Raw genomic sequence first — 10651 nt, 5'->3', positions numbered from 1 at the left:
TGCTGTCACTGATTTACAAATTCTTTGAACACGAGGATTTTATAAAAATGTTACAATTCTTTGGGGATAAATTCAGGGAGAAATCTATGAAAAGTTCTGTACAATATTTTAGATCAGTCTCAGGAAGCAATTAGACAAAATGTTTTTGAAAGTTTTGAAAGTAATCCATATATAGCAAAAAACAAGGACATAATACAATGCTCCCTTATTATATAAAAGGACTTCCTTATATTGGTAAGCCATAGTCAAAACATTTAAAATACTTATCATAAAAAACACTCAAAGAAAAAACTATCTGCCATAGTAGAAATGACTTCTCCTTGATTTTAACCCTGTAGCAACAAACAACTTATGGTACACTGTGGTTATAAAGGGCTAAACATTGCACTAACCCAGTGTTAGAATAAATAGGGACTGAGTCCCAGGAAACAGTGGTTTTTTGGCAGAACATTAGTCATCCTCAAAGGAGAAAGCTCATGCATACAGATCTTTTAGCTATTTGGAAGACAAATGTCTATCTCTACCACATTTCTGAAAATTACTGCATTGAGAAGCAACTCCTGACCTCTAACAATACCAAGGAAAGACTTGCGACCCCAAAGTTAGGATTTCAGGTTCCTAGCTATCAGGTGGCCATCTTACTCAACCCTCTCTGACCTTGCATGGCCTCCAGCATGTAGTCACCTATGGGAAGAGATGTTATTCATATATATATATATATGATAAAGAATAGGAAAGACTTGGCACCCCAAAGTTAGGGTTTCAGGTTCCTAGCTATCAGGTGGCCATCTTACTCAAACCTTTCTGACCTTGCATGACCTCTAGCATGTTGTCACCTTTGGGAAGATATGTATTCAACTATATATATGATAAAGATTAAAATCCTCTGGATGTCCATGATTATTATCATCAAAGCTATTATTGAATAGCTTAACTAGAACACTGAGGTGACTCTTAACTGTCACAGAGCTGGCACAATAGGTTTGTTTTTATATATATCTTACAAATTACAACTGAAAATGCAACAATTTGGATTTCCTTGAGGGTGGCTGGTAAATAATAAACAAAGCAAAGAAATAACAAAAGATTCAAGTACAGAATGCATGCATGCATACAGGAACTCCACAACACAAACATGGAAAGAGGTCATGTGATATCAGAAAAGTGACGTAGTTGCCTTCAGCTAATGAGGCTGTTATGGAAACGAACTAGCACACTTTCATCAGGACACACACTTTCAAATCAATGATGTGGAGGTCAATAAAATAATTTATCTCAATTTTGGAGACCTGAATGTGAATACTTTCCCCTTAGAGGCTGGCTATTACAGTGTCAAAATGAACTTCAATGTGTTGCATTTCACCTGAGTAACCAAGTAAAATTATTTAATACAATTACTGACTTATTGATCTGCACCAGATTAAAACTTCAATATCAAACTAATAATATACAGTGCTAATTCAAAGTAAATGACCTCGTTGAAGCCTAAATAACTTTTCTACACTACAATAAATATAAAAGTAAACATTTTAAATAGTTACAGTTACAATATATTACTAGTAAGTAAACTATTTACAATATAAGACATGATTATCATGGTACAGTATTTTCCTGTATAAAATATAGAAAGCCATGTTCATTATGATGCTGTCTGGATGATATAAAAAACTACAGTATTCCTAGATACAGTAGTCCCATTCCGGCTCCTTCCATCTGGCACATTAAATGAAGGATTCCCAAAACTGAATGGAAAATCCTGAGATCAGAAAACTAAATTTTGCTACGCCCATTTCTAAGCTGTTAAAAAATTATCACCTGATATAGAATTTGTAAAAAATATATGGTAGTTATTCCTTACCCACATATATTAGTCGTAACATTGTAACTTATTATTTCTTCAAGAACTACAATCTCACATTACCTTAAGCATCTTGAGTGAGTTTAGTGGGAATGAACTATATTATAAGCTTGGCAGATCCTAATTACTACCAATGAATTGTATGGGATTAAGGAAAACATTACACTGGGGTCCTGGAACTCCATGCTAGAATTACATTTCTTTTTTTTAATCACTAAATTTTTAGGATGAGTAAAACATTAACTAAGTAGTTGCTAAAGACCAATGCCTATTGAGTAACAGTCTGCTGACAGAGACAAAGGAACTAGTTTGTTATCTTGAGAATGAACTGCATTTACTAGAGTGAAAGATACTACAATTTGCCCTTCTCAAGAGGGAACAGTAAAAGAATTATTTTTATTTTATCTGAACCATCTGGTTTACATCATTAAAGGAATATATTTTACTTCTTTATATAAGTTATAGGATACATCATTTTCTACAAGTTGCAGGACAACAAACAGAGGAGATTATATATTTATGCTTGAAACAGCAGCATTATTTATGAGGGAACTGCACTGCATTACCATTTAAGACCTGTTAATGAATGATTCAATATAAGGGTAATAATCTGAAAATATTCTCCAATGCACTGCACATCACCTAATGGAAAATCTTTGGTTGGACACCAAGAAAATTCAGAATATTTTGTATTACACATATGACAGATAAGCAAGACCAAAATACAGTATGTCTGTTATTGCAAAAAAAAAATGTTTAAACATTTGACAAAAACGCAGTCTTTTTCTTCTACATTACATATACCTCATAAAAAATTTATCAAAAATAAGGACAACACTTGGTACCTTGAAATCTACATGAACTGTCCTCATGTTCTAAAAAAGTAAATGTTTACTAAACCCCAAATGTCTCCTAGATAAATGTTTTTGGTGCAAAACCTGATGTTAAGAGCTTGAGGAAAAGACAGCGTGAAACTTTACTACAATGCATTCTTATTAAACAGTATTATCCCAATAATACAAATTATATAAGCTGCCAGTTGAAAAAAAGGAAATACAAAAAGAGGGATACACAGGATTTTTGATTCTCTATGATTTTGTTATGAGAGACTAGAAGAAAACTAATATTCTATTCATGTTTGTTTGAATTTAATTATATTTGGGTGATTAGCTCGCACCAAAGTTTAAAATAAATGTAACTGTTCATTTTGTTAAATGCATAGGCCAGGAATACAAGAAATATATTGCTCCTACAGATTTGCAAAATGAAGAGGGCATGGTAAATTCCAGTAGTGCACAATTATACATTTTGTCCACCTTAAATATGCAGTTCTTGTATTATCTGGGCTACAGGTAAATAGGCAACTTGTTTATCATTCTGACAAGTGAAAGAAAATAGAACATCAAAGTTAAGTCACATCCTCCTGACATAAAAATGTTAAAAAAATGGGTAAACTTGACATCAAATACAAACAGATATTTTTTAAATAAATAATAATTATTTCATAAATTTGTAAGCAATCACTTTTGCAAATGTAATATAAAGCCAAAACATACTGTAAAATATGAGCTAGTACATACAGTATGACAAAATCCCAACTTGGGTCATAAGAATGCAAATTCCTTGTAAGGCGAGAACTCTCAATGTTAATTGTCTCGTATGATGGCTCTTAGCACATGCATTATGTAACACTCATATTTTCAGAAAAAAAAAAAAGTGATTTGGCTTAAAAAGTATGAAAGTTTTCACAAAATTAAAAGCAATCAGGTGTGCTGCATGTATAAAAAAAATCAATATTGTCAAATTACTTCATTAAATTCAATGTGACCTGACAAAACATGAATATGACAAGTTTATTTAGTATGCCTGAGAACACAGTAGTGCATTAATTAAATTTTTCATCTGCTGTATTTACCGCAAAGTTCCATATACAGCAATGTACTTTAATGAAATGAAAAAGATCAGAACCATGACAATGGAAGCACCAAGAATACATGTACCTACATCATTTTGACACTTCAGTATTGACTCCTAAGTAAACCTAATGAGCTTTACACAGATTGGGTCTTTTGGGAAAAGAGCAATGTGCAAAGAACCTGAATGATAAGCTCTAATAAAAAATCCCCAAAAATAGTAAGAAAAATAATTTAATAAAATTTTTAAATGTATCTACAGTTTATGACTTGTATAGCAGAGAAGTACACAATTCTGCATAAAACCACTGAAAATATTCTATTAGAAAATGAAGATCAAAGTAAATTTGATCAATATACACATCAAATATTTCATATAATTCAGTTGATTGCTCATAAAAGACAGAAGACCACCTCCTTATGGTATTAGTTAATCCATAGAAAATATCTGAGAGATACTGATGTTCAACAAGTACGGAATAACAATGATTCAATAAATATCATATATTTTATATGAACCAATAAATGATAAGAAGGTAGCCTTTTTCATCAGATTAAATAGAGGGTACAACATGCATGGGGCAGAGTATGCCAACACTAGTGCAAAATATCTAAAATTCTCAAAATATTTTCCATCTTACAAACCAATTTTTACTTGTCCTTTTACCTACCAAACACAGGAAAAGTTGTCCTTTCAAAACTGTTCAACCTAAAGCAGGATAACAATGGTAGTTGCTGAATAAAAGTGAACTACCCTGTAAGCAATGTCCCTCACAGCAATGTGTGGTGCCTAGTTAAACTGTCTTTTATAAACTAACCAACCACAGCAATGTTTGCCAGTCTTTGACTAGCTGAGATAACAAGCCAAGACTGCATGTGTCTTGATGGTTTTGGTAACCTATTAGACTTCCCTCAGAATGTATTTTGTATAATGAGATATTTTTACTCTGGACAGCATACTTTGTGAAGTCTGGACAAATGAGGTTGTATCTTACTTTTCTTAACACAATAGTATTTATTTCCTCATCTCTTAACACTGGCCTTTGCTCATGGCGCTATGCTGATAGGCATCTCAGAAAATCAGTATTTTTTCGGTTATCAATACCAGAAAACTGCACAGGTAATCTTGTCACAACTAAGCAACATGAATGTATACTGCTATAAACATTTCAGAAATAGTAATGAAAGCCATCACTGAAATGATAATATTACAAATTTCAGATCATGTCATCCCAAGGAAAACTATGAAAATTGGACTATGGAATTTTGAAAGAGGCTTCAAAGCAAATACATTTACAGATTTGCTCTAAGAGAAATCAAATTAATAATCTAATGACCAAATTACAAGAAAATATCTTTTCATTGGTGGACCAGGTTAAAATCCTAGATCTTTGAATCTGTTGCATTTACTGACATTTTCTTAGTAGCTAATGATGGAAAACTAGTGACCTTAACACCAAGGAAGAGCTGCTTCAAGGGGTTGCAATTAAACGCGTTTTTGGATGGCATTCCTCTTCCTGACATCATCATCCTGAACCGAACTACTACTCAACAAATTTAATTTTTGAAATACATTGAAAAGATCCTTGAAAATCTTGACAGCTGGGTGTTCAAAATCCAGATGAGGTTTTACTTTTCTTGAATGCAGATGTTTAAAATACTAAAACCAAATCTTACTACATTATAGTTTCCTTCTCTAAATAGTATTTTTCTCCAGAAAGTCAATAATTATGCAATACTTCATGTATTCCAGAGGATAGTGTTGAAGTATCTTTCATCTAGACTGCTGACTTCTGATGGCCTGCAGGATTACAGAAAAATTAGGTACTATACTTGGGTTGTCATTTTATATCAAACTGCAATTATGACATCCAGGACAACCTTGACATTTTGAGTCCAGATTGTTAAAGTTTATGTTTGTTGCACATTTGACTTAGTTAACCATAAGAATCACACAAATCTTGTAAATGAGGTGCCAACTCCATCTTAGTTTCAATTAACCAACCACTGAGAATTGCTATTAATGGTGCTTTAAAGAGTTGCTATTAATGGTGCTTTAAATAAGTCTAGACCCTTTACATGTGGTTATTTCAAACATTAGTGGTCTTGGACTTCAGTTGTTTTTAGCTTTTACATGCAACATGATTGATGGCCTTGAAAATACTGCAGTTAAGAATGCAAATACTGCAACTTGTTGCAGTTATTGGTCCCATTATGTGAAATTAAACAGCTACTAGCCTTAATAGGAATCTATAGAAGATAAGTAAATTATTGAAGTTACTGGGAAAAGAGGCTAAACTCCACCACGACTAAGCCCATGGCACAACTCCATGATTCACTATGGATAGGCAACAATATCCCTGATGATTCCAAATGGTTGTTACTTCTTGTTACCTTTGACTGTATTGTCTGTAGGGATTCCCATATCTGCTGCTGAGATGACTGAATTAAGATTTTCAGATCTTTTGTTTTCCAACTGTTGTAACGTTGCTCTCCTCTGGATGTCAGTAGCATTGCAGGATATCATATAAAAAATCAGTTTCTTTTTCCCAACAAAAGTAGTAGCAATTTATACCACTACTGTAAAATACCTTGCTTAGTCATCTTCCATGTCTTCATATTGAATGTCTGCTAACACCTTTGGTAACCTTATCTTTATTGAGCTACTGAAGACAATTTATTTTGCAGAGAGCCAGCATTAAGCTTAAAACAGGCAGTGATGCTACTGTAAATTACTGATGTGCACTAGAAATATTTGCAGTTTCTTTTTTAGTAACTATTTGCCTGTTTTTTTATTGTATAACATAACTGTTTATTCAATCTGGGTATTCCATTCTGTAGAAGCATGTGCAAAACATTAATGGCCTTTTTATTATTTCCTTCATAATAATAATAATAATAATAATAATAATAATAATAATAATAATAATAATAATAATAATAATAATAATAATAATAATAATAATAATAATAATGGTCCATACCCTGGTCCTTTCCATAAAGAACAGCCAAGAATACCTTTGTTATCCTGATACCTATTTAGTATAAAGACACCTATATTCCTTTAGGCTCCACTCCCAATATTGTCTATGTTGCTCTTAGTACTACATGCACATGCTGAGTGAATATGCACACAGGTAATGTCAGTGACACCCTTCAGGATTTGAATGACTTAATTGAACTCTGCTGCTGCTTGTGGTCCACCAGTGTTCTCTTCTTCATCATTCTTGTTTTAAAACTCCAGAAAATTTTCTTCTGCATAAACTCTGTAAAGACCTAAGAATAACTCACACAAGTGAGGCGACAGCTCTTCCTTAAGAGCCAGGGCAGTTCACTTTTAATCATTAACTGTCACACCCCAACAGTGGTTTACAATCAATTGAGAATGGTCTATTTTGTATGCATTCAGCAAATAAGAGCATTTAAAAGTAAAAAAAATTATGGTTTGCATTTGTGTAGGAACGCAGCATCATAACCAATCCCTAAAACTAAGATTGTTACAGTAAAGGTCCTACAGACTTTCAGAAGATCTGAAAAAGAGAGCATTAGAATCACTGAAGAGATAGCAAGAACAGAACGCCCCTTTGAGGAAGCATCATAACATAATAACATGTCTGAAAAGTTTTAAAATCGTAAAAGTTATAGAATCATACCTTCGCTTGCATGTCCTTTATCCTGATTTCTTGGACACTTTAATACTGTATGAAAAAGTGATTGCAATAACTTATTCTCATGAAGTGGTGTATTGTTTCTATTGGTCATACGACTGTCAGCTTTGTGCTAATTATGGAATCCATTCTTTAAAATTTAGGAGAGGTTTCCTCTGAGAATTTCATAAATCTAACTAGTAAGGGAAACATTTTTTTCATCCAACAAAAAGAAAGAAAAACAAAAAGCATGCAGATCATCAGTTGACAAGTCATTGCAATATCACATGACATGAAGGAAACAAAGGATTACACACTAAGCAAAGAAATATTTTCATTTATGAATCTTGACACTTTTGCAGCCAACTTTCATATGTAAAATAAAGTTCATACTAACAGGCAAATATTCCCTGCCTCAACACATCCACATTGCATTTCTAGTACCTGTACCTTATACTTTAAGTATGAGAGCAACAAAGGACCAAAGTGGGCCTCTAACAATGTAGCTTCAATAAATGCATTTTATGAAGGATCTTATTTTAAAAGGATCCAAAGTTCATCTTAATTTGAACATTAAGATTTCTAACTTTGAGGTACGATCTCTCTCGAATGACTGAAATGTATGAGCACATCAAGCTAACACTAGGATGTGAGGTATAATTTTTTTTTCCTGGAAACCTAAATTTAACAAGCATATATTGGTAACACTTTAAAACAAGAAGCTTCAGGATGGTGACCTGTTACAAGCTGGTCATACCCAGTAATTCTATATTGATAGGCAAGTGGACGGACACATGGTAAAATCATTACTGTGACCTCGGCCACTGCTTAATCTGATAGAAATAGTTGAAATAATTTAACATAAAATACTGAAATAGCTTTAGTAATGTGATTTACCCTTTGTCAGGAAGACAATGGAAACCATACAATGTACTATATGTGAAGAATCCAAAAGATTCAGTATGATCATTTAAAAACTGCATGATGCAAACCCATGTTTCTCAAGAACCTGAAATTTCTAACATGATAGAACTGAACAATAAAGATTTTGAAATTCCCTCCTGACTGGTGCAAATAACTGCTGGGTGGTACTATGCTTGCTTGGGCAGGTACTGAATGGAAAGCACTCTCCATCTTTAACATGATGTCAACCGTAAGATGCATGGTGAATAAAAGCAATGCAACAGTAATACAGTAAACACCCCGTATTTGCGGGGGACGTGTACCACAACCCCCCTGTGAATAGCTATTTTCCACGAATACTTAAAACCCCTCTAAAAACACTTAGAACAGCCCATTTTGATAGTTCAAACACAAAAAAAAAACCACTGAAAATGCTTATACCTGAGTATTTTAATAGTTTTATCACAAAAAGTGCATTTATTCATGAAAATATGAAAATACAGTAATCAGTGAATAATTCTTAGTGAAAAATACTGCGAATAATGTATATACACATTCCACAGAGAAATCAGCGAATAGGTGAGTCCACAAATTGTGAGACCGCGAATATGGGGGGTTTACTGTATACCTTAAAGGAATATAAATATGAATATTTTTTTCCTCATTTTAACCGCATTTCTTTTCCCTATAACCACCCCAAGCAACAAGACTATTGGTTATTCGAGTAACTCTTGATATGGACAGAAAACTTCTTAACAATTGTAACTGAGGAAAGAGATCATATTCTTTCAGAGTTATATCCAAAAAATTATATTCAGTACTCTACTGAAAATCAGAGAGCACTGAGAGTTTACACATTTAGTTTCCATCACAAAACTCGAAAAACTTACACTCCTACAGAATTCAAACGATCATCTAATACACCCAACAAACAACTAAACAACTATATGATGCCATGTGATGATTACAAAGCTTTCCAGACATCTACACAAAAAACATTATCTCTCAGGTGGTGACCTCGCAGCTGATCGAAAATGTTTTGTAAAAATTAGAACCTCAAAATTATGTGATAAAACGTCTGTGGTACCACAGGTCCAAAAGAAGAAATATAGATGAAATGAGGTCATAACTCATAGGTAACATAAGGTTCATTAAGATTGGCACTACCAAATACAACCATCTGAACAAGTGATGTATTGACATAAAAACGTCAGTATTGGCCTTATCGACTCCACAATTATCATATTGACAAACCACAGGATGACACAATTATCATATTGACACACCGCAGGATGACCAGAGTCCAAGAGTTTCACAGCAGCAGAATAGTTTACTCAGTTTACGACACCATCTGTCTTTGGAAGAAAGCGCACCCAGTTTTCAAATATTTTTGTTCTTTATAATCATCAAAAGCCATAAGAGATGAGCTAACGAACAGTCATATTTAGAAGAAGAACCAAACCAAACTCAACCACAAAAACAGAGCTCCAAAATTTTCCAATTTTGGAAGTCATTAACTTGCTTCTTGTTTTCTACAGCATCTAAGGATTTGTACTCTACCTTTTGCTAAAGTGCTGAGAAAAGAGGGAATGCTAAAGTGTTGAGAAAAGAGTGGAACCAGTATAAAAATAAAAATAATGGTCATTACAGTATTATGCATGAACCAGTGCAGTTTATTACATTTAGGAAAAAATACTTAACAAATCAAATCACACTTGAAAAAAATGTAAGTCATAAACTCATAAAAATGAAGAATAAAGGAAAAAAAAATCACCTATCAGTGCAAGCGATCTCAAAGGTAAAAATGAAGACTAATTGGAGCTTTGACTGAATGTAAAATGTGTTTTCTCATGTGGTGCCAATTTCATTGTATACCTTCAGCCACCTAGCACCAGATAACTGAATAAATGGGGAAATTTCAATATCTTTATGAACCAGTTCCAACATTCAGCTAAACATTTTGAGCTCTTGTATACCAAAGGCTGGTGTATTTGCTTTAAAATTTTTATAATGCAACCAGGAACTAATTTTTAATAATGCAACCAGGGAGTAATTTATCATCTTATCTGCCATGTAAAAAACTTTTTCTTTAAAACAGAAAAAAGAAAATGGTAGTCAATCCACTGCTGCTTACAGTATTCGGAGGCAGTAACCACATGTGGCTGAACACCAAATTAAGTTTGTCTGCATGTGGTACAATAACATCTTTAAATATGGAATGATGGAGCAGTTTGGCTTCTAAATTCAAATAGGGTATATACAGAGTGTATAAACGTAAAATCTTTATAACTCAAAACTTGATACCATTAGAATCCAAAATAAAAACTATT

The 10651-nt window shown here is 33.2% G+C and overlaps 1 pseudogene; it reads right to left on the bottom strand.

Moving 5' to 3' along the window:
* Positions 1–2055: 2055 nt before the first annotated feature.
* The window catches only part of LOC136846003 (E3 ubiquitin-protein ligase CHIP-like), a 41561-nt pseudogene continuing 32965 nt past the window's right edge, over positions 2056–10651 (bottom strand).

The sequence above is a fragment of the Macrobrachium rosenbergii genome, chromosome 2, assembly GCF_040412425.1.
Source record: "Macrobrachium rosenbergii isolate ZJJX-2024 chromosome 2, ASM4041242v1, whole genome shotgun sequence".
NCBI lineage: Eukaryota > Metazoa > Arthropoda > Malacostraca > Decapoda > Palaemonidae > Macrobrachium > Macrobrachium rosenbergii.
Note: the sequence above shows the minus strand (reverse complement) of the source record. Positions and strands in the feature narration are given on the sequence as shown.